The sequence below is a fragment of the Peromyscus eremicus genome, chromosome 17 (assembly GCF_949786415.1).
Source record: "Peromyscus eremicus chromosome 17, PerEre_H2_v1, whole genome shotgun sequence".
In the NCBI taxonomy this organism is placed as follows: domain Eukaryota; kingdom Metazoa; phylum Chordata; class Mammalia; order Rodentia; family Cricetidae; genus Peromyscus; species Peromyscus eremicus.
This window is the reverse complement of record NC_081433.1, coordinates 43,081,444-43,107,157: the sequence shown is the minus strand read 5'-3', so window position 1 is coordinate 43,107,157 and position 25,714 is coordinate 43,081,444. Positions and strand designations below refer to the sequence as shown.

Sequence of the window (25,714 nt, the reverse complement as noted above, 5' to 3'; positions counted from 1 at the left end):
CTTATTCTCCTCTGGTCTATGTATGTCCTTCTTACTTTTGTACTTTTTTTTTTTTTTAAACAGGAAGTGGTACCCGCACCTACTGCTTTCCTTTTTCTATTTATATTTATAGTTCTTCAGATTGGATTATTCAAAAGAAAGAAAAAATAAACTCATGCTCTTTTTAAATTTTGTATACAGCCCTCAAGGTCTAACTGACTCCTAAAGGGCCCATCTATCAATGCTATTGCTTTAGAAATTAAGCTGTATTATGAATAAAGAAAAATTAGAAATGGTCTTGAGGCCAATTGCCCAATTATTTTATTTTAAAATAAAGTCTCCAGTCAAAATAAATGTTGAGTGAGGTATCACAATGATGAATAAGGTATTTAGAAACTATATTGATGGATGTGATGGCAATGCAGCTACATATTAGGTATAAGTGTCTAATTTTCTGAGGACAAATTGCTACTCCTGCCATGTTGGAAGAAGTCCAATGTGATCAATCTTAATTTGCCACCAGTTGGCTGTCTTTCTCCCCAGGGAACGGTGCCATATCAAAGAAGTAGCAGCCATTCCTGTTGTTGACATATTGGACAGGCAGTAGTAATAATGGCCAAATAAGTCTTGGTAAGACAAGACTGTGTAATCATTTTATCCCAACAGCATTTGTTATATTTTTCATGTGCTCATTTAGTGAGAATCAGGTCAGGTGGTCAAGGAGGCAGATTAACTAGCATAGAACAGATCAATTTTTTCTACCAGAACAGAGAAAGCTTGAAACATAGAAGGTGCCCTTTAATTATCAATCTAAAGGTGCTGTGGAACAATCTTTGTACAATGTCAATATGTATTGTTCTCATTGTTAATAAAAAGTTGATCGGCTGATAGGAAGGCAGAATTTTCAGGGCAGAGAGAATGCTGGGAAGAAAGGCAGAGTCAGAGGAGTCACAGCTGGACAGAGAGGAAACAGGATGTGTAGAAAATGATGTAACAAGCCATGAGCCATGTGGTAGAACTTAGACAAGAAACATGGGTTAATTTAAATGTAAGAGTAAGCTAGTAACAAGCATGAGCTATTGGTCAAAAATGTATAATTAATGATAAGACTCTGTTGGTTATTTGGAAACTTGTGGGCGAGAAAGAAGCGTGTCTACCTACATAAAGGCCATTAAAGATTCCTGCATTTAGTTCTCATACTGAGCTCCATATATATACCTTATTATATTCATTCAATCTGTTACTATTTTTCAAAGTTGGTGACAATTAGTGGAGACATTAAGTACCATCTATAGAGCAATGTAGCATCAAAACTCTAGTCACATATTCTTGTAGGCAAAATAGACAAACAGATTTATCACTTAACATCTACTACTCATCTCCATGTGGAATATAACCTTTCTTATCATCATTCAAGAATATGGCTTTGAGGGACTATGTGAGCAATCAGTGTTTTTTTTAGCATGGGGCAGCATTTAATGCAGAAAATTCGTGTGTAGAGGAAGCCCACAGAATGGTGAGATACTTTGCCAGCTATGCTACTTATGGAGGAATAGACCGAGAATAAATAAAGAACGAAAAAAACTGGGTCTTGGGGGAGATTGATTCCCAATTTTCTAAGAAAGTGTCATATTGATTTCTAAAGTGGCTATACAAGCTTGCATTCCCACCAACAGTGGAGGAGAGTTCCCCTTGTTCCACATCCTCTCCAGCATAAGCTGTCTTCCTTGTTTTTGATCTTAGCCATTCTGATGGGTGTAAGGTGGTATCTCAGAGTCGTTTTGATTTGCATTCCCCTGATGATTAGGGATGTTGAGCAATTCCTTAAATGTCTTTCAGCCATTTGAGCTTCCTCTGTTGAGAATTCTCTGTTTAGCTCTATAGCCCATTTTTTAATTGGAGTGTTGGGCATTTTAATGTCTAATTTCTTGAGTTCTTTATATATTCTGGATATCAGCCCTTTGTCAGATGTGGGATAACCCAGACTCAGAAAGACAAACATGGTATGTACTCTCTCATAGGAGGATACTAGATGTAAAACAAAGGAAGACTAGACTGCTACTCACAACTCCAGGGAGGCTACCTAGAAAACAGGACCCTAAGAAAGACACAGGGATCGCCCAATGACAAAGAAATGGATGAGATCTACATGAGAAAACTGGACATGAAGCGGGTAATGAAGGGCAAAGGTCAAGGGAAAGAGAGCTTAGGGAAGCGGGTGATCCCAGCTGGATCAAGAACAGAGAGGGAGAACAAGGGAAAAGAGACCATGATAAATGAAGACCCCATGGGAATAGGAAGAAGCAAAGTGCTAGAGATGTCCCTAGAAATCCACAAAGACACCTTCACAAAAGGCAATGGTTGAGAGAAAGCCCCAACTGACCTACTCTGGTGATAGCATGGCCAAACACCCTAACTGTCGTGCTAGAAATCTCATCCAATGACTGATGGAAGCAGATTCAGAGATCCATGGCCACATCCCAGGTGGAGCTCCAGGAATCCAATTGGTGAGAAAGAGGAGTAATTGTATGAGTGAGAATTGTTGAAACCAAGATTGGAAAAAGCACAGGGACAAATAGCCGAAGTAATGGAAACACATGAACTATGAACCAATAGCTGAGGAGCCCCCAACTGCATCAGGCCCTCTGGATAAGTGAGACAGTTGATTAGCTTGAACTGTTTAGGAGGCACCCAAGCAGTGGGACTGGGACCTGTCCTTAGTGCATGAGCTGGCTGTTTGGAACCTGGGGCTTATGCCGGGATGCTTGGCTCAGCCTGGGAGGAGGGGACTGGACATGCCTGGACTGAGTCTACCAGGTTGAGCTGAATCCCCAGGGGAGTCCTTGCCCTGGAGGAGCTGGGAATGGGGTGTAGGCTGGGGTTGGGGGGGTGGGGGTGGGAGAGTGGGAGGAGGGAGGACAGGGGAATCCATGGCTGATATGCAAAATTAAATCAAATTATAAAAAAAACCAATTTGGAAAATAAAAAAAAACTCAAAAAACAAAAAAAACAAATCAAATGACCCATTTTAAAAAAAATAGGCCTCAGACCTGATCAGTGAGTTAGTTTATAAAAGAAGAAAAGATTGCCTAAGAAATACCTCAAAATTGTTTCTCTAGCAATCTAAACAGCTTTGAGGTCTCAGTTGACCATAGCCAAAATGAGAAAGATGAATAAAACACCAACAAATGCTGAAGGGGACGTGGGGAAAAGGAACCCTCAGTCACTCTTGGTGGGATTACAAACAATCAGCATGGAGAATTCTCCAAAAGCTAAAAATGAATATCTCTATTCATATGAACCAGGTATACCATTCCTTGGTGTATGCCCAAAGAACTTAACATCCTAGTCCATGCATACTTGTTCAGCTGTGTTCACTGCTTCTGTATTCATAATAGCTAGAAAGGGAAAATAACCTAATTGTATTTCAATTGAATGGATATTAAAATGTAGTACATTTAAACTGTGGAAGAGTATCCAGGCATAAAGAAAAATGAAATCATGACATTTGTAAGTAAATGGTTGAAAATAGAACAGGTTACTTTGAATGAGGGGGCCTAGACTCAGAAAGACAAATATCACTTTTTTATTTTTTATTTTTTTGTCATCTGAGGTCCCTAGGTCCAAATCTTCACATGTGAGTATATAAATTGAGTGAGGGGGCCAGAAAAGTAAAACTGACCAAAGGATGGCTTCTGAAGCTGTGATGGTAAAGCCAAAGGCAAAGTGAAGGTCTGTCTCAAGAACCTAGAGAGGCCAGAACAAAGAGCTTTTCCCAAGAAAGATCACGATCACTGTCTAGAGTCAAGACAAGAATGTGCCCACCTGGGCTGCAATTAATAGCCACAGAAACTGGTGAATTCAAGTCTTTTAGAGGTCACATTGTGTGACCAACTTCCTTAGAGCCAGGCACAGGACTCTAGGACATTATGTTTCACCTTCTCCATTTTGACTTTGCTTTCAGTCCTTTCCTCCCCCTATGCTTCCATCCTCTTATATGCATGGGAAAACTTGCTCTCTATCATGGCATGTTTTAAGGAGGAATCTCAGCTAAGAGTTGGACTTAAATCTCAAGAGACATCTGGACTAGGAGGAAATGGTGGCAGAGTCATCGAGTTCATTAAGGCCTGTGGTGGTAAAAGGCCTTGGACCTACTGTTTCAAATAGCCCTGGCTCAGGCTCCACCTTCAGGGGTCAGGGTAATCAGTTTCCATTATTGCACAGTCTTCTCCAGACATCTGTGCAGTTTTCTAGCTATCTCATGGTAAACTGTCTAGGTGAGCTTATCTGATCCTCAATGCATCCAAGGCAAAAACAGATAGTTCAGCAGCTGCTAGTTGTGAATTTAAATTTCCCTATCCTCCTCCATCATCTTCGCTTGTTTACAAGAAAATGAAAATCAGAAAGAACACTTATATATATTTTTAAAAGTTGTCATTAACACTAATAAATAACTTTAAATCAGAGTTTGACAGTGCTCAATACTTGCTCAGCACCCAAAAAGAGATGGGTTCCCCTCTCGTCCATCTTCTTAAGATGGCTGTTACTTTTTGCTTCCTCTATCAGCATGGAAATTGATGTTAAAATTTAGAATCTAACAAAAGTGTTGGGGAATCAAAAAATTATGGATGCTTAGGGACTGTAGGAAAGCTATCTCTGATGGGCTTATTGTAATCATACTGGTTTAGATAATTCACACAAGGACATAAGAAATCCAGAGGCCTCTGTGCAAGTCTGCAAATTGCTGATAATTCTTCACCTTCTCATGTTTGCCATTTGAGGAAAATTGCTTCTATTTTTCCAAATCCACTTGAAAAATTATTGGAAGAATATGATTATAACCTTCCAGGCAAGATGTTTACAACATTTAGGTGTCTGTACATAGCAGGGAGTTTGCAATGGCATGAAATGCATTGAGTACCAACCCAGTCATTGTCACACCACAGCCCAGTGCACTGTAGTTTCATTCATATATATATATGAATGAAACTATATATATATATATATATATATATATATATATATATATATATAGTGAACTCTCTCAATATGTATACAGAACACCAGTCTTCTGATTAACTGTTACAGGTTTTGTAACCCCTAAATCTAGAACATGCTGCAATACTACTGCAAATGTCACAGGAAAAAACGTTTTTATTTTACTTTAAAAGTAGAAAATTAAAACTCCCAAAGAACCTCACACCAAGCAATTGTTAAAATTAATCTTTGCTTTATGAGTCATATTGGTACATATAGATTGTATAACTTACTAGCAAGGGGGGCTTATGCTTTAACAAAATAATTACATGGATTTTAAAAATGTTTTATTTTAGGCATAGTGATTAATTTACTAGTTTCTATGAATGAAATATTAATTTTACAGCAAGTATTTCTGAATTGATGCTATGAATTTAATATATTTCTCATTAATTTACTCTTAGCTCTTCAAATCTATAGTTATAGATGAAATACTACTAAGCCATAAAAATGAATTAACTATTAATGCATGCAACTGAGTGGATATTAAAAAGCATTGTACTGAAAGAAATTAGGCATAAAAGAATATAAGCTGGAAGTTTCTATCCAAATAGTTGACTTCACTGTGATTGAAAACAGACTATAATGGTTGCCTAGGAACAGGAATATAGAGGGTAGTGACTGCATTATGGGTACAGGATGAGGTGAGAAAAGTATGTTCTGATTGTCCTAGTGAAAACATGTGTGTTTACATCATTGAGATTTAGAAAACATATTCTTACCCAAGAATACTTTTGTTACATAACTTTTCTGGGGAGGTACTAATAAATGTTGTCCTCAGACAGAACACAGGAAACAGAACAAAAAAATTAATTTTGCTGACATTCAACTCAGTGAACAAATAAGTTCGTTGAATTGACTCACAAGAACATGTGTGAGGCATTACATACAGGTACATCAATGACAAAAACAGCCACATCACCAAACAGTCCCTCTCCATCTAGTGGAGGACCTCATGTTATCTCTACTATAGAGTCCCTCCTTCATATAGCTGTCCACACCCTATAGAATATAGCACACCCTAGATCACCTGCAGAAATGGCTGGAATCCAAAGTGAGGGACCTAAGACACCCCTTCCTTGCATGGAGAGTATTAGCAGCCCTGTTACCATGAGCGTAGATCTACAAAGAACTATGTTAAATACTTATTTTGTTAACCAAAGACTGAGACCAGGCCCAAGAGTTTTTTGTCTTAGGAGGATCATACTTGTTGTGGTGTCTAAGGTAAAAGGTTTTGTTTAGAAACATGACATTCCAAAAGAACACAATCCACATCATTCCTGGAGTGAAACTCCTTAGAAGAGCAGGTACCTTGTAGAGAGAAGTGCTGAGTGGGTTGTCTGTACTTTTTTGGAGATTTGCAGAATATCTTAGAAGGCTTACTGTCTCTTTCAGACTGCTGATTATGAGGGGAACACTACAGGTTGAATCCCTTTAGTGATAATGAAACATGCAATTAAAATAAAAACTCCATTGTAATGTCTATAATTAGGAAAAATGGTTTGTGGAGAAAAAATGCTGTGTTTGAAAAATCTATTTTTAGGTTTTTTTTTTTTAACTTTAAATGTGAGAGCAAAGACAGAAAAACAATCATTTTAAGCATCGCTTTGTTTTCAATTGACCATAGATGACAATTCTTTTTAAAGTACTTATTTTAAGGCACTCTGAACTTAATTGCTTCCTTCCAAGAAAGATTAGGCAGCATTAGGATGGGAGAGAAGCATTTTGTAAAAGGAGGCTTACATTCTGCGGAACAACCTTGATGACAATGATTTAAATGATGAACAACCTTAGAGGAAGAGGATTTAGATGATGACTCAGCAACTCTCTCTAGGGAAGGTTCTAAATCCTGGGTGCCAGTTGAGGGAAATATGTGAGGTGATTTCAAAACCTGTGGACACCAGATTTCTACTACCAGAAAGCGATTGAATTGTTTGAGGTGTTGTGTACGTTCTAAAGTTTTTCTCTCTAGGTGCTTGTAAACTTTGCCCTGCATGCCATCTTGCTTGTGTTTCTCAATAGCACCATTAAGTTTTAGATCCCTCCTGTTCCCTACCAGCCAAAGGGAATCTGTCTTTGGCTTGTTGAACTAGGTGAGGTTCAGTCATCAACATGGCACTGTTCCTTCCTGGTGACCCAGCTTAAACCTGACACACGCGAATCCTAATTGGTCTTAATAATAAAAACCTAGAGTCAGATATAGGGTAAATGCTGAAATGTCAGAGAGAAAAAAGAGCAAGGCACAGCCACCACTGTTTATCTTGCCAACTCCTCCGCCTGGAAGAGACTGAGTTCCTGTCTCCTTCCTCCTTATATTCCTCTCTCCACCCCAGCCATATCACTTCCTGCCTCTACCTCCCTAGTGCTTCAATTAAAGGCTTGAGATCCCAACTGCTGTGTGTGCCACCACTGCCTCTTTTGGGTTTAGACTGGATCAATTTTGTGTTGCCCAGGGTGGGCTTGAACTCACAGAGATTTGTCTGCCTCTGCCTTTCAAGTGCTGGGATTAAAGGTGTGTGCCACATTGCCTGGCCTCTATGGTTAGCTGGTAGCTTAGCTCTGTACTCTGATCTTCAGGCAAGCTTTCTTTGTTAGATCACAAATAAAATACCACCACAGATTATCTCCTTCACCTGGTTTCAGGCAATGGGTACTTGTGGCATGGAAGCAGTAGAAATGACATCAAGCTATGTGACTAGTTACCACTCAGAACTTCTTTATTGGGAACAGACATAAGTTAACACTGATTAAAACAACAACAACAAAAAACAACACAACACAACACAAAACAAAAGACAGTGGAAAAGATGCTTCACTCACAAAAGGAAGCAACAGTAGATTTTTATTTCATGTTTTGGAGGGTGAGAGTGGGGAAAGTGTGGGGATGATAAGATTCAAGTAGGGGTAGAGGGATTGGTATGAGGATTAAAGGTTTTCAATTGCCTATTATTCATGAGCATGGTTTCAAAAACTGGTTATCTTTTGTCCTTCGGGCCTTGTAGTTGGTAGACTTGTGGTCAGTGATTTCACCAAGAGATGCTGAACTTCTTATGATGCTTGTAGTTCTTTGTCTAGTGGCGGTGCCCCATGACATTTCTCCCATCTCCATCCCCGTTGTTACCATGCCTATTAGTATTGTCCTTGTTCAGGCCTTGTTTAGGCAGCCTTATTGTTGAGGGATCATGGATGAAGTTTCTCTGCCATTTCTAGGATACAAGATCTCACAGCAGTTTCCCTAGTCCTCTGACTCTTACACTATTTCTGCCTCTGTTCTGTGGTGTTCCCTGAGCCATAGGTGTAGATGTTTTGTAGACGTATCATCACTTGGGGCCAGGCAACCCAGGTTCAGTTAATTGTTCTCTGTATTCCCATTAGTTGTGGTTTTGCAATTTACCTAAAGGTTTTGAAACACCAAAAAGGGAACAGGAAGTAAAAACAGAGCTGGTAGCCTTTTACTCTAAATTATCTGTCAGATGACCATATGTTCTCACTGAGTGCCTATGCTTTTAGCAAAAGTGGCCTTTGGGCTTCTAAAAAGGACACATACTCAATTGTTATTATCCTCATCTCAGAGACGTTATCAGAGGAAGTGGAGAGCTAATAATGCACTGTCCAGATGAGTGGTCTCTGAAATAATGACAGAGTTAACTGTGAACAACGGAAGCCACAATTCTCTCTTGTATTCATCATTTGGGTAGCCCCACTGGTTTTAGCTTGGCTTGGTCATGCAAGGTTCTAGTCTGTCAACATCTGACTTTATGAGCTAACCTGGTTGACACCAGGTAAAAACACAATGAAAGCAAAGCTGTTGGTTAAATACAGGGTGGAAACAGGAGGATTTACTTCACATGCCCTTCACTGTGTTTTGTTTACTGTTGTTGAGATAGTCTCTAAGGTAGTCCAAACTTTCGCTTTCATTTCCCAGTTTCTGGGATAGCTGCTTCATGCTTTTCGAACTGTGCTTTAAATGGATGCTAGATCAAGGGCACAGCTTTTGCAGTTTGTCTTCTTGAGGTGGTCTCTCCACGTCTAAGGAATATTTTATAAGTTAAGAGGTAAGACTATAATTCAGTGATACAGTAACTTTATAACTTTATGCGTTAAATATTACCAAAACTCAAGAACCTTACTACCAATTTTATTTCCTTAAAATAAATCCCTTCCTTACTCTCCACACATTAGGCAGATAGGTGGCAGCCCTTACCTGGGGAAGGATTGTAGCTTTACAAACTCAACCTTTTATGCCCAGAACTCTTATTTATCTTTTTAGTTGTCCCTTACAAGTCTCTTTTCTTCCTGGTCCTTAACTTGCACCTAAGTCAAGGGGCCCGCTGTTAATGAGTACCCTAACCTAATTAGCTGGGATGCAGAGGAATACATTATGCAGATGTGTGGACATTAAAAGTTACAGGGCTTTAATTGAAAGTGTGTTTTCCCTTAGATTTTATAGCCTTGTTTATTGTAATACTAATTCAGTAATTTAACATAAGTGTCTTTTTTTTAATGTAAGGCATTATTGATACCAACTTTCATCTGTTCTGTGGCAGGGTTTCTTCTTCACTGATCTGAAAGTGGAGTGTGATACAGGGAAACAGAGCTGTAGGATTTTATGTGAGTATACGGTGGAAAGGGCTCCATTTTCAGAGAACAAATAAAGGTCATATGGAATGCATTAAAGAGTTGGGAACATGGAAGATCTTTTGTGCTAAAGCTAGTTAGTTATTTTCACACATGCCAGGAGTGTTAGAGTGGCCGGAATCAGAGCAGAAAGATTGTGACTTCTGTGGTCTTTTCTGCTATGTAAACTAGGTAGATGTGGTAATTTCAATGAGAATACATCCCCATAACCTCATATGGTTGATTATTTGGTGCCCAGTTGGTAGAACATTTGGGAAAAGCTAGGAGGTGTGGTATTGTTGGAGGATGTGTGTCACTGGCAAAGGCTTTGGGATTTCAAAAGCCCACACCATTCCTGATTACCTGTCTCTGCCTCTGCTTATGGAACAAGATGTGAACTCTCAACTACTGCCCCAGCACCATGTCTGGTTGCCTCCTGTCATTGGGCTTCCTGCCCTGATAGTCATGAACTCCAGCCCTGTGAAATCACGAGCCATGGATCACTTTCTTTTATAAGCTGCCTTGGTCATTGTGTCTTACCACAGCAAGAAAAACGCAGCCAAGATAGTAAGGAAATGAATATTGCATCACAGTAAAAAGCTACAAAAACAGACCTGGAGTTAAAGAACAGAGTCTTTGAGGGAATTTAAAGTAGGGAAAGAGTAGAGACAATTCAAGAGTGAAATGGAGACACACCAGCAATGTTGAGAGCATTCAAGAGAGGAAAATCACTAACTCATGCTGGTGATATGAAAGGAAATTTAATACAGGTCCCAGCAGTGGACAGTAAGGAGCACATGAAAGGGAGATTAATGTAGGCTTTACACTCAGGCTTCTTGAACTTTGTGGATTCTTCTCTCTCCTGTGAGCCATGACTGTTACATTGGACTACTAATACAAATAGGTGAAGTGCCCCCCAAAAGAGATGAAACACAGTAGAGCTGTAGTTGGTAGGTTTTTTTTTTTTTTTTTTGGTTTTTTTTTTTGTTTTGTTTTGTTTTTTTTGTTTTTTTGGTTTTTTGAGACAAGGTTTCTCTGTGTAGCTTTGCGCCTTTTCCTGGAACTCACTTGGTAGCCCAGGCTGGCCTCGAACTCACAGAGATCCGCCTGGCTCTGCCTCCCGAGTGCTGGGATTAAAGGCGTGCGCCACCACTGCCCGGCTTGTAGTTGGTAGGTTTTATGAACTCCAGTGGTCTTGGAGTAGAAGATCCCTGTGATGTTCATTATAGTCTGGTGAAGATCTCAAGGATGTTTATGTCTTATTAGGTGGATTGTAAAAGGAGAGATGGTAAACAGTCTTAATATGCATCTTAGAATCAATAATTTTTTTTAATTTTTATTTTGCAATACAATTCAGTTCTACATATCAGCCACGGATTCCCTTGTTCTCCCCCGTCCCGCCACCCCCCTTTCCTTCCCCCCAGCCCACCTCCCATTCCCACCTCCTCCAGGGCAAAGCCTCCCCCTGGGACTGAGATCAACCTGGTAGACTCAGTCCAGGTAGGACCAGTCCCCTCTTCCCAGGCCGAGCCAAGCGACCCTGCATAGGTCCCAGGTTTCAAACAGCCAACTCATGCAATGAGCACAGGACCCGGTCCCACTGCCTGGATTTTAAGAGCAAATATTGAAACTGAATTCCAGAAACAAGTTCTGTGTGGACATATAATCACTGCAAGTCAATCAAAAAAATAGAGATAGCTACTCCAAAGAGGTGAGCCAAAGATCTGAACCTAAAATTCACAGAAGAAGAAGGTGACAATGTTGTGTTTACATGGAATGATCTTCAAATCAACCAAACATTGAGAAAATGAGATTTAAAATCATTTTGAATTCTGGTTAAGGTAAATTACCTTCATGTAATTTATTGGCAAAATAAAAAAAGTCAAAGAATAGTAACAACGCAAGGTAGAGGGAAACGTAATGGCATATATTACTAACAGAGGTGAGAATTGCAGACAATGGAAAAGATTGGCAATAGCTATTATAATTACAAATGCAACCTATGATTCGGCCACTTTAATTACACATGCCAAGTCTTCAAAAATGACTAAAAATAAGGCAAATGTTCATTGTATCAACATTTATAATAAAATATGAAGTATGGATGAAAACCAGTGCACAATAAATATGCACACACTGATTATCATCTGTCAGTTAAAAGAATCAACTTCTGTTGTGTGGCGTAAATACAGCAAAGCCAAGTGTACTTGTGTCATATTTTGTTTGTGTTTTGACAAATAAAGCTTGCCTGGAGATCAGAGGGCAGAGTTAGCCACTAGTTAACCACAGAGGCCAGGCAGTGGTGGCACACACCTTTAATCCAAACACTTGGAAGGAGGAAGCAAGAAGAACAGGAGTTCAAGGCCACCCTGGGCTACAATGAGATTGAACCATTCTAAAAGAGAAACAGAGCTGGGCAGTGGTGGTGCATGCCTTTAAGCCCAGCACTACGGAGGTGGAGACAGGAATATAAGGTGAGTGGAGACAGGATCTTGGCCCCATTCAGTCTGGCTGGCTGCTCTGCTTCTCAGATTTTTCAGCCTTCACCCTAGTTAGTATATGACTCTGGGTTTTTATTGTTAAGAGTAATTAGGATTGTACATCATATACTGAATGAAAAAGCACAACAAAATTGACTATTTACAGTATATTATATTTAGGAAAACAACTCAAAACACAGACAAAATGATCAATAAACATGTTAGTTGCTAATATTTCTTTTAAATAGTGTTAGACTCTACTTTGCTTCACAACGAGTTGAAGAATACCTTATTTCTTCCCATTTTCTCTCTGAAACCATTCATGAAAACCTGTAGAATATTATTTTAAGATTATATTTGTTTGTGCTGTGAAACATTTGTTTATTAATGCAAAGATGTGTTGCATTCCTTTACGTTGCATTTGTTTAACTCTGTGGAGCTGTGTTAGTGTGCTCATCTAAAACACCTGATAGTCTAATAAAGACTCTGAATGACTAATATTGAGGCAGGAGAAAGGATAGGTGGAGCTGGCAATCAGAGAGAATGAATAGGAAGCTGTGATGAAAAGAAGGAGTGGGAAAAGGAGGAGAGGAGGATGCTAGGGGCCAGCTACCCAGCCTTACAGCCAGCCACAGAGTAAGAGTGAAAGTAAGATTCTTAAAATTAAGGGAAAAGTAAAAGCCCAGACAAAAAAGGTAGATGGGATAATTTAAGTTAAGGAAAGCTGGCAAGAAACAAGCCAAGTTAAGGCTGGGAATTTATAATTAAGAATACCCTCCATGTGTGATTTATTTGGGAGCTGGGTGGTGCGCCCCCCAGAAGAGCAAAGAGCAAAAATAGCCAACAATATCTAATGATCATTATTACCATGATATCATCCTAATCACCCATTATGTTGTCAAATACACAGCTTCTGTCGTTATACCCAAATTTTACCAATTATATTTTTACTTTACAGTTTCAGTTAGTACAATGCTCCTTCCATCTCAAAATTCTTCTACATATTACTTTCCAAGATGCCACGATCTATTGTTTAACAAGCATCCTCTTTCTGTTTGTCTCTCTTTATCAACTCTGATTTTGAATCACTCAAAGACACTCCCTCCTGTTTTCTTCTCATCTGATGACCATTGAGGAAAAGGTTTACCTGACATTTCAATTTCAAGTGGAGAGAGCTAGCTCTTCAATGTAAGTGTATTTCCCCTTTACGTTTATTTGTATACTAACCATGAATAACTGGGCTAAATATAACTCCAAAAGAAACTTGGATCTCTGAAACACATCCTCAGATTATTCATCACAATTTCTTCTACTTTATTAAAAGGGGCTATATTTCGCAGCTTGCATATGACAACAGTCTTTTAAAAAATGGCCTCCCAAGCACTCTTTTAGTGCAGCCCCAATTATCTTTATAAATTGGGCAGGAAAATCTAAGCAACTCATAATAAGCACCTTTAGGTTTTAATGAATGGAATGTGATTAATCCAGAGAGAATTAGTCCAAAGTCAACCAATTACAAAAAAAGGGAGGTGGGGTGGGGTGGGGGCAATCTTCTCAGGCTTGATATCTTCTATTTTACTGTTAGGATGATGCTAGCTGTTATGAGGCTGTTTCTTTCAAACATTAATACTTCCTCCTGGAGGGAGGAGAAAAGCTTATGTAACTCACTAGGGTCTTGGAGCTTAGAAAATTCAGAGCTTCTTATAGGGAACTGTACGTGTAGCAATTTCCTCCAAGGTTAAAATCTTCCATCTTGGAAGGAAACTTCATAAAACACATAGGATAATCAATGTGAACTGAAAGAAAGAGGATAATTTAAGAGAGGATGTTTATTACAGGGAGGTGAAACAATCTATTCCACAGGGAAACTCATTAGGGAAGAAAGCAAACAACTCCAAAAAGCTTCAGGAAGTCCTTGAAATGGACCTGAGTCACTAGAACCCTTCACCCTCAAGAGTATATAAATGGTAAAGACTGCTGAAAGAAGATTTGGACAAGCCTGGGAGAAACAGAGACCAGCTGAACTGCCTAGAAGAAATAAAATCAGCTGAGCTGCCTGAAAGAGGTCCAGGCCTACCCAGCTTGGAAAAGGACAGCTGACAACCTTATGAGCTGCTGTAGGCTGTATGCAGTGGGCTCTAGGTTTCCACCTTTTTTGAGTGGCCACCGACACTGGGGTGGGCTTTGGTGATTCAACTGTCTTTGAGTTATTTCTGCTTTTGTAAGTAGCTCCTTGCTCAGTGTTATGGGATGCGTGAGAATGGCTTCCATAGGCTCATAGGCTTGAATACTTGGTTTACAGTTAGTGGAATTGTTTGGGAAGGGTTAGGACATGTGGCATTGTTGGAGGGGGTTTGTCACTGGAGGCAGTCTTTTGGCCATTTCCAGTGTGCTCTCTGGCTCCTGCTTGTGGATCCAGATGTGAGCTCTCAGCTGCAGTTCCAGTCATCTGTCACCATGTGTTCATACCACCGTCATAGACTCTAATCCTCTGGAACTGGAAGCCCAATTAACATCTTTCTTTTATAAGTTGCCTTTGTCATGGTGTCTTCCCAAAGCAATAGAAAAGGAACGATGACAGAAGCTGGGGGTAGAAATGAGTTATTGCTGTGACAGGTCTGAATATGTTGTGTTTTTGTTTTTTTGTTTGGCTTTGTTTTGTTTTAGGAATGTGGTTGAGTTGGGGTCTTTGGACTGGCACACTTGATCATTGTAGGTGGAGCTTAACAGGTCATCCTGATAGGAGCTTGGAAGATGGTAGAACATTGTGGAATTTGGAGGACCAGACTAAAAGGCTTCATTGGGGAATAATATTGGCAAAAGGGTTAGTTATAACTGAGTGATTTTGGCAACAAATATGGCTGCCTTCTGCCTTTGTCCTAAGAATTTGCCTGAGGCTAAATTTAGAAGTAATGAATTAATTTTTTTCGTTTTTCTTTTTGCTGAGATTTCAGGACAGTTAAATATTGACTCTGTCATATGGTTGCTAGCAATCATTGTTATGATGATCTACAATAAAAATGAGCAAATGGGGCAAAGAAGAATGCAAAATATACAGATTGAAGGGATAAAGGACAACAGCACAGACAATTCTGTTTCTCCCCCTTTTGGAGGGAAATGTATATTCTGTGCCAATGTTTGTTGGAACTACATAATTTGCTTTTTGATTTTACAGGGTAGTACAGTTAAGTGATTGCCTTTGGTCACAGAAGAGACTTTAAACTAGTGTTGAGAGTGTGAGAGTATGGAGACTTTTGAAGTTTGACTAAATGAATTTTGCATTAAGATGATAGCTACAAGTTTATGAGATCCAGGAGGTTGAATGGGGTGGTTTGAATGAAAACAGTCCCCATAAAGTCATATGTTTGAAAACTTGGTCCCCAGCTTGGTGGAACTTCTTAGGAGATATGGCCTTGTTGGAAGAGGTGGGCTTTGAGGTTTCAAAATCACATGCTATTCTCAATTCTCAGTTAGTCTTTCTGCCTCCTGTTTTAGGATCAAGATGTGAGCTCTCAGCTGCAGCTCCAGATGCCTGTCACTACACCTTTTCTCTGCCATCACACACTCTAAGCCTCTGGAACCATAAGCCAATTAAACTCGTTCTTTTTGAAGTTGTCTTGTTCATGATTTTTTATCACAGCAATAAAAAAAGAAACTAAGATACCCATTGCTGCAAGCCACAGGTAAATGTAATGGAATTCAGCTACTATCACAAAAGCTACTACTTGGAAAAGTCAAGGACTTTTCTGAAGGTCAAGTCATGGCTTAAGAAGTCTTGGTGATATTTTAGCTTTTGTATATATATATTGTATAATATATATTATACAATATATATATTATTTTATATTTATTTTTAGCTTTTGTATAATATATATATATATATATATATATATATATATATATATATTAACTGGTTTCTAAAATGATTTTCTTGTGTGCTTTCAAGAACTCCTAACAGTGTATTTATCTAAAATACCTATCAAGCATCCAAGGCCAAATGATCTCCTGAACTAAGGTAACCCCCTTGTGGAAACAACGCCTGTTCCCTAGGTCAGGTGGAGAGCTTTATTTCTTGTGCAACCTGAGACTCTCCTTTCCTATTACTAACTTTATAGACCCCTAACTTCTTACTCAACTACTTCTAGGAATGTAGACTGAGCAGATAGATCCCCTTTTTGATATACTAACCAGTCCCAGTCATTAGCACTCTGACGGTCACTGCCTGAGGAAAATTCTTACTTACCTCTATGACCACGTAAGAATTCAAGCCTGGTGACCTTGCTCTGCCAGAGGATTGCTACTGCTTGGGTTTATAATTGGAATCCTGAGAGACTTGGGGAGAACAGAGAGAATAAGGAGATGGAGAGGAGTAGAGAGAGAGAAAAAAAGAGAATGGAAGATCTAGATGGGTAAGATCTGGAGAGGAATGGACTAGATGGGAAGAACTAGATTGAAGGGCTAAAAAAGAGTACTGGAGGAGCAAGATGGAAGATGAGGAAGAGCCAGATGGGGAAGAACAAGATGAGGAAGAACGAGATGAGAAAGAAGGAGATGGGAGAGGAGCTAAGATGGGAAGGAACTAGATGGATGAGAACCTAGATGGGGCAGAACTAAGATGAGAGAATTAAGATAGAACTTAGAGGGGACAACAGATAAAGGTAGAGACAAATCAGGCAAGAAAGGAGCTAGGCATGAGAGCAGAATAGAATCTTGTAGAGAGAGAACTGACACAGAATAATACAGTGTATGGACTAAGGAGTTTTGTGTACATAGATTTATTTCTTACCCTTAAAGATTAAATTATCAGCTGGTTGTAGATTCTTTCTGGGCCTGGGAGAGAACTATTGAGGGGCTGGACTTCCTATCTAAGCCTGTAAACTAACTGGACTGATTAAAATGCATGAATTGTGAACCAATGGCTGAGGGGTCACCAACTGGATCAGGCCCTCTGAGTGGGTGAGACAGTTGATTGGCTTGATCTGTTTGGGAGGCATCCAGGCAGTGGGACCGGGTCCTATGCTCATTGCATGAGTCACTGTTTGAAACCTGGGGCCTATGCAGGATCACTTGGCTCGGCCTGGGAGGAGGGGTCTGGACCCACCTGGACTGAGTCTACCAGGTTGATCTCAGTCCACAGGGAAGTCTTTGCCCTGGAGGAGGTGGGAATGGGGGGTGAGCTGGGGGGAAGGTGAGGGGGGCGGGAGGGGGGAGAACAAGGGAATCCGTGGCTGATATATAGAACTGAATTGTATTGCAAAAAAAAGAAAAAAATTATAAAAAGGAAAAAAATGCCTTTTGTCTTAAGCCTGTGTCCTGTAACTTCTATCAGAAGCTGTTTCTCTTCAGACTCATTCTATTTTGGGGGCGGGTAATTCATGGCTACTCACAGCTCCACATGAGGCGGGGTCGGGTGTCCTCAGGATCTGCAGCATCCTTTGGTGAGGACTGGTTGTAGCTGATACTCTGGAGATCTCCGAAAACTGTACCTCTCGAAGAGTTGAGCCTCTAATTGGGCAACCCTCTGTGAAGCGAGATCTCTCACCCTGGATATGCTCCAAACCTTACTTCCTATCAGTCCCCTGAGTACCAAAACAGTGAAATCTGTTCGGGCACCAGGTATCGGGGACTATGGGGATCTCCCATGCTCAGAATCTAGGGCCAGTTCACCTGCACCCCTGGCAATCCAGTAGAGTCAGCTCTACTGTGCTGCACAGGAAGGTGCTGCAGCTGGTAAGGAGGAGGGTCAGCTCCCTCATCTGTTGCAGGCAGTGAAGGATGAGGGGTAAGGGGGAGCATCTCTCCCCCACCCGTACCGCCACATGACAGGTGATTAGTGGGGACAGCTCTCCCAAGCTTACAACTTCGTGGCTGGCTCACCCACACCTCTACAAACATGTCTGACTCTGTTGTGCTGCCCAGGCGAGCTGCAGGGCCTGCTCTCCTGAGTGCTACAGCTGGTGAGGTTCCAGGGCAGCTCTCCTGGACCTCAGACAGGGCTGGCTCTCCCACCTGCCTCAGGCATAGGGAGGAGGGCCATCTCTCCCCCGCCTATGCTGCCTTATGGCAGATGAGGAGTGGGACCAGATCTCCCACGCTCAAGTTCTCAGGGAAGCTCATCTGTGCCTGTCAACAGTCAGCTTCACTGCACTACCCAGACAAGTTTCAGGGACCTCTTTTTCAAGTGTTGCAGCTGGTAAAGGGACAGGTCACCTCCCTCACCAGCTGGAGGTGGTAGGAGAAAGGGGAAAAGGCATCTTTCCCTGGCCCCCACCACCATACTTCAGACAGAGAGGTTGTACTAGCTACGTGTCTCTCAAACCTTCAGGACTGGCTCACCCACGCACCTGTCTATAGGCTCAACTCTACTGTGCTGCCCAGGTGAGGTACAGGGCCTGTTCTCCCGAGTGCTACAGCTAGTGCTACAGGGTCCCCAACTATAGGTGTCCAGGGGTGAGGGGAGGAGGTTAAAGTTATTTATGTTTTAAAAATTAATATCAGGTCATGGGTTACTGTTGTGACAGATCTGACCATGTGTTTTGGGGAGGGTGATAGAAACGCTTTGGAATGTTGGACTAAAAAAGCCATTGAGTGCTCAGAGCTTATTGAGCAGCTGTGAGAACTTAGAAGATGATGGTAGTAGTACAGGCTATAGTGGCCTGGCTTGTGAAGTTTCAGAGGGAAGTTTGAGACTCCCTCAAATACTATATCAAAGTCATCTGTGTGATGATTTCAATTAAGAATTACTGCTGCAACACCTTTGCTTTGCTGGGTCCATGGATGCTGGGCAGTTGAGGCAGCAGAATCAGCTGTGATTAAGAATAGACCAGCATCATTGAGGGGGATCTTCTGGGAGTATTTCCTGAGGGTGAGCACACAGAAGCTGTGGCTGTGGGGTGGTAGTCCTGCATCTCATGTTGGCAGCTGAACTTGGTAATGTGTAAGAATACCCTGGCCCAAGTGTTACTGGTTTTGAAGGCATGAAGGCAGTCACAGCAACTGGGGCTTGGCTGTATGTGTCAGGATTGGAGACTCTGAAGAGAGGCCAGGAGAAGACATCAGTGAAGGTTCAGCTTCAGCTATAATGCGAGTCTCAGTACTGAAGGATTCATGGAGAGAAACTGATATTTGTTACCATATGGCACAGTTAGAGTTCCTCAAGGGAACCCAGAAGGGGCTGTTGATGAAGGTGTAGCCTGGTTGCAATGGAGAGCTGAGTGTTTTGGAGATGCCAGCACTAAGAAATGACCATGCTGGACAGGAGCAGCTGTTGTGTGCAATCAGCCTGTGGAGTGGAGCTCAATGAAACAAACACTTCCCTCCCTAAGCTGCTTTTGGTTGTGGTGATTTATCACAGCAATAGAAACCTTAAGACAGCTGCCTTTACGCTGAGGTGTTTTGATGGTTGTGATTATTTCCTCCCTACATGGGCACCTGTCTTTCAAGGTTTTCATTGATTCTTTTGACCAATTCTCACACTGTTCAGGCTCTAGGCGTTTGAGCTTGCCAATCCTGTTTTCATTTAAGCTGTCACCAACTTCAGTCAAAGGTTTTCCCACATAGACTATCAAGTTGATCATCACTGTATAGCTGCTTCACCATAATGAAGCTGTTATCCATATAATTTTTCTTGAAGAAATTAAGTACGTGGTTGGATTCCATATAATTTCCTTGACTAGAAATTCAGTTTGGAACATCTCACACTAGCTACTCACCGGCTTCATATTGCTGTTCATAGCATAGATAGTACAGTGAAAACAGATTATTAATCCCTATTAAAGTGAGTTCCTCCATCTCATACTTAAATTGTGATGAATATATTTCAGAGAGATCATAATACTTTCTCAGGAGAATAATTTCAGCATTAACAGAAAAGAAAAGACTAGTTCATTAGCAACTAATTAGGACTTTTCCTTGTCAATTAGAAAGCGAAACCAAATAAATCCAGATATCATTTTGTATTTTACTTTTCTGTAATTGATTATACATGCTGCTTGTAGTCAACTTATTGGATAAACTAATGTAAATGTCTTTACACTATCACAATGCCAATAACAACAGTAATCTGTTTAGCTTTCTATTACTCACTGTAATTTTTATTAGATAATACTTTCACATGTAATAAATATATTCATGTTAAAGAATATATAAGAGTTCAAGATATTTAAGAATTTCTATGAAAAAAAGTGTGAAAAAAGTTAAACAGAGCTTTGTTTCTAACAATGTAATAGATACACTATCTAGGAGATTAGCACCCACACTAACATAAATATTCAGTAATACTGTATTTATTCAGTGCAGAAAAATATTAATCTAGATATCAGAGCTGTGGATGGTTTGAGATAATTTTTTGGATAAGCAAAGGGTCATAATGACAGATGAAGAAAAAATATGTCTCAGGTCCAAGTCAAATAATATATAAGTAATGAGTTTCCTTAGGCCAAAATGATGGCTCAATAGCTAAGAGCATGTGTTACTTTTACAGAGGACCAGAGTGAGGTTCCCAGTCCTCCATATCCAGCATGTCACAACCACCTGTAACTCCAGTTTCAGAGACTCCCATAGCATTTTCTGGGCTCTGTGGATACCTGCACATTCATATAGATATACACACATAAATAAATAAATTAATAAATAAATAAACAATCTTTTTTTTCAATCTTAATTGAATGCATTTTCTGCATATAGTAAGAATTAATCAATGATTTATAATATTTTGCCAGTGTGGATCAAAAGACAAATGAGTCTTCTGTGAGTCACACTAATGCAGACAAAGATGATCATTAAGAACAATCTAAAATGCCTGAACTATGGTAATATACTCTTTGGACACTCCTGCCTAAAGCACTCTGTACTGAAGGTAGACTTAGAGATTATCACCCATCAGGAGAATGAAACTACTAAGAAAATGATTTTGGTTTTACTTGAGATCTGAGTTTAGGGGAATAATACACACATACACACTGGAAAAATATAAATATGAACAATGACATTGTAGCCCAAGTTTAGCTAACAAAGAAATCCAATAAGTAAATGCTTCAATTTGAATATAAAGAGTGGTAAGGGAGACAAAGGGCTACCCAAAGGTATTTTTCTAAATATCAACATTGTGAAGCAACAAAGTCTTCTGTTAATTTAAGTGGAAGCGAAGTTTATTGTAAAACTATTAGGCAACTCATAAACTCATTGAAAAGCTGTAGAATCGGCATAACAGTAGCTGAAATCATGCCCAGAGCTCAGCCCAAGTGGTTTCTCATTACTCCTGCTGATGTCTTGATATAATAGCCTTTACCAAGCCAGTGCTCTTCAACTGTGAAGTTTGTGACCTCACGATGAGCAAAAAATTTCTGATTAAAGTGGGTCATAATAAAATGGGCTTAACTGATAATTATGTTTTAAATTAGAATTTGGTCTTTGCTTGAAACTCAAGTGGATGTCAGCTTAGTAGAATGTTTAATAAATATAACTCTTAGACTTATTCTGGAGAACTTGAGAAATAAAAAGTCAGACCTAAAAAAAATTAATACATTTAGAAATACTATAAGAGCTTTGTTTTAAGAAAGACACATTGATATCAGAAACTCTGACGAAACTGGCTTGGTTTCAGACATAGCTAAATTTAGGTGAGTCAAGTGTTCACAAAAACTTTCTTCTCTCTCTTGAGAACAAGTACTTTGTAGTTTAATTTATTTAGTACTTCCATCATGTGTAGGCTGTCTTTAACACCCAAGGATTCTGATGAGCTGTATTTTGGAATTATTTTCTTCCTAATCCAAACCAGTGGTGGGGGTTAAGTCGTCCTCTTACTGACAAATTCTAAGAGTTCTAAATTGACACACATTGGTCCCAGTTCACCTTATTCGAGCCAGGTAGTCTACATCAAAGCAAGTCAAGTGATTCTGCTGTCACACTGAGACTACACAATCATGCTTGATGCCAGAGAGCTGGACCAGTCCTAAAGAAACTACACGGATAATTAGATAAGAAGGGATGAAGATGTTATAGAAAACAGATGTGTATGTGTGATTCAGAACCACATGGACCTAGTGTGCAAACATCTCAAGTCATCCCATTTACTATTATATCCACAAATTCAATATCAAGTTGCTTTTCACTGAGAATTTTTTTTTTAATTTTAATTTTTATTTTGCAATACAATTCAGTTCTACATATCAGCCACAGATTCCCTTGTTCTCCCCCCTCCGGGCCCCCTCACCTTCCCCCCAGCCCACTCCCCTTTCCCACCTCCTCCAGGGCAAAGCCTCCCCTGCAGACGGAGATCAACCTGGTAGACTCAGTCCAGGTAGGTCCAGTCCCCTCCTCCCAGGCCGAGCCAAGCGACCCTGCGTAGGCCCCAGGTTTCAAACAGCCAACTCATGCAATGAGCACAGGACCAGGTCCCACTGCCTGGATGCCTCCCAAACAGATCAAGCCAATCAACTGTCTCACCCATTCAGAGGGCCTGATCCAGTTGGTGACCCCTCAGCCATTGGTTCATAGTTCATGTTTAAGATCAGTAGATTTAAAATTTTCCGTGTTTGACCATACTTACAAACTCAGCATGAATCCAGGTCCTCTATCATTGAGTTCTACTCCAGTTTACCTTTGAGACTTCACCAAAGTCAATTCCTAGTAAATACATTGTTTTCCAGTTAGAGTTATGACAATACTACCTAGGACAAAGTTATTGGATTATGATTTGCTTCTGTCACTATTTTCAAGTATTTTTGATCATAGATTCATTTTCTCTAATGTCAGATTTCTCCTCTGAAAATTTCCATGTAAGATTCAATTTAATGTTTAATTTTCTGAGATCCAAGCAAATTTCATTTTAATTGTTTCTTCAGAGCATAAACTTGAATAAGAAATAACTATATAGAGAACATATGATCTGGAATGCAATTAAAAAGATACTTTTCAATTGAAATTGAGATTATTATAAAAGTATACATCCTGCATATATTTTGTATTTTAACAAATGACATTTAAGTCTGTGTATCCTTTACCAATTTTGATGCAAAATCAATTATATGTATTCATGGAAAATGATTTGAAATACATGTACACACATACAGCATCAACGTAAGATGATGAATGCACTCATAGTCTGTAAAATTTCTGTATACATTGCTTTCTCTATCCCCCCTCATTTTTAGATAACGGCTTTTCTACCTTCTTTCTCTATAGGTTCATTTCATTTTCCAGAAATTTATAGGACAACATCTGACTCCTTTTACTCAATGTTATTTTGAGGTTGGCCTATGCCACTGTATGTGCAAACAATGATCATTTCTTACTAAGTAGCTGACCAGCAATGACATATACTTAAATCTGTTTACATGATATGAGCATTTTAGATGCTTCTTATTTTTAATAATTACATGTACATATTCTGTGATTATAGATATACCCATTTCGTATTGATGCATTCTTTTAGTGCTTGAGTAAATACCAGAGTTTTGGATGAATAGATCAAATGGTAGGTATATGTTTAACATATTATAGCTGTTAAATTGTTTTATAAAATGTTTAAGATATTTTACATTTTTATCATTAGTGTTTGAGACTTCTAATTTTTCCACTTCTTGTTAGCCCTTTGGCATTTTCACTCTTGTTTAATTATGTATGTTTAGACTTTGTAACCTATATTGGGCATATAGGAAAAGTAAAACCATCACTGTAATAATTTAAATTAATATATTACATTGTAGCATTTCATTTTTTTTTGTGAAAAGAATAGCTAAAGTCTTCCTAACAAGAATCTTTGACACAACCTAATTTTATTAGCTGTAGTCTTCATCTTGTACTTTATATCTCTGGATTTCCTTTTCATCCTACATATCTGCCACATTATACCTTTAAAACTACATCTTCCCTTTCTTCCCCAGTAGTAACCACTGTTAGATTTTCTCATTTATGGGAAATAAAAACGTATTACTCCTTTACATAGATAACCTAGTAGATATGGATTTTCATACTATAACAGACTTACTTGTATTTGCCTTTTTATGGTGCTAGATTGATCCAGGGATTTCCATCCTAAGCCCTGGATGAAAATGTAGCCTATAATAGAGTGCTTGCCTAGGATATATAAGGTACTAGGTTTAATCCTGAATATGAAAAGAAGAAAGGATGTAAGCCTTTCCTTTTGTCCTGACATAGTTTCAAACGTAAGTTTATGATTATGTGTGCCTTTAGTGATATTGTGCTTTCTCTGGCACTTTGTGCTTTGGGGAATATTCACTTAAAAACAAAACAAAATCTCATTTCTGTTTTGACATCTTCTGCTTTGACTGTGTGTCATGTAGAAAGTGGACAGGACTGGTTTTTTTTGTTAAGCATTTGTAATTCCACGGTTGCCGAACATACATTTTATTAATTGAATCCTTTCAAATCTAATGAGGTTTGGGTTATGGCCTCACATGCATTTTTTCTTAAAAAGTATTCCATGGGTTCTTGATGGTTGAAGTGTATAGTGTGCCACAGATTGGGTTGCTCTAACTTTGTCTTCTGACTCATTTTGACTAGTTGTGTTATTGGTTTTTCATAGACTTGGAGGGTTCTTGTTTATTTTTATCTACCAGGCTTACATATTGAATTGAGATCTTTAACATGTATCCCATGTGCAATTTCCCCCTGTTACATTCTAATAAAGTTTGACACCTTGTATATTTTGGCTTTATTACTGAACAAATAAAAATTAAATATATATAATTTCCTTAAAACATTTTAAAATCACAATTTATTTATTTGGTGTATGTGTATAATGAAATTATGCCTTGTGTATAATGAAATTATGCCACGCAGGGTACTAATACTACCACCCACCCATAGGCTATCTCATAAAATCCCCAGTGATAGACAAGAAAACCTCCCTCTGAGTTGTTTTTCTTGGGATCAACAAGAGGCATAAATCTACAAAGGCTATTACTGTTTTCCTCAGTTGCCTCCTAGACTTGATGTGAGACCCTATTATAGAAGATATACACTTCAAACACAGGACTTGGAAGAATCTAGCTTCAACGGACATGAAAATCCCCTCCCTGAGCACTATCTTTCATCGTATTTGAAGACACTATGAAAGCTGCCACAAGAGAAGGTACCAACAGTCCTAACCAACAGTGAAGCCTATAGAACCACACCAATGGCCAAGTCTGCAATATATCCCTAATATTGAAACAGTGACAGTTTGATCTTGTGGGAAGCCAGTAAGATATATTTGAACTTGAGGTCTGCTAAATAAGAGGGAATTCATGACAGGTACTATAAACTTAGCAAGCTACCCATGGTTGTTGAGTTCATAGATGCTGGACAATAACCTTCTATTGCCATTTTCCTAAATCAATATAATTTCAAACTTTATTTTAATAATCAGTCTCTATATCTACAGATAAGTGTAGCACTTACTCCTCATTAAGTAAGCACCAGACATAAGTTATTATATAGATCCACACCTGCTAAACAGCAGAATAAGTGTTCATTGTGTACTCAACCCTAATTGCAATATCTACAAGGCCACCTCTACGCCAAAAGCTCAGGGAATGCTGTGGAAGACTGGCAGCGGGGATGGGGAGTTGTGAGAGCCAGAGGATCAGGATGCCTAC

General features: G+C 39.4%; 1 long non-coding RNA gene across 3 annotated transcripts; it reads left to right on the top strand.

The window, feature by feature from the left end:
- Positions 1-905: 905 nt before the first annotated feature.
- Positions 906-25,245, top strand: LOC131894504 (uncharacterized). 3 transcript variants are annotated; one of them, XR_009374933.1, is made up of 4 exons: positions 906-969; positions 9,564-9,627; positions 13,209-13,301; positions 25,054-25,245. It is a non-coding gene; the product is annotated as an uncharacterized LOC131894504 (long non-coding RNA). The 3 variants fall into 3 exon arrangements; XR_009374931.1 differs by lacking the exon at positions 25,054-25,245 and adding an exon at positions 15,609-15,724; XR_009374932.1 differs by lacking the exons at positions 906-969; positions 25,054-25,245 and adding exons at positions 1,296-1,495; positions 15,609-15,724.
- Positions 25,246-25,714: the final 469 nt, after the last annotated feature.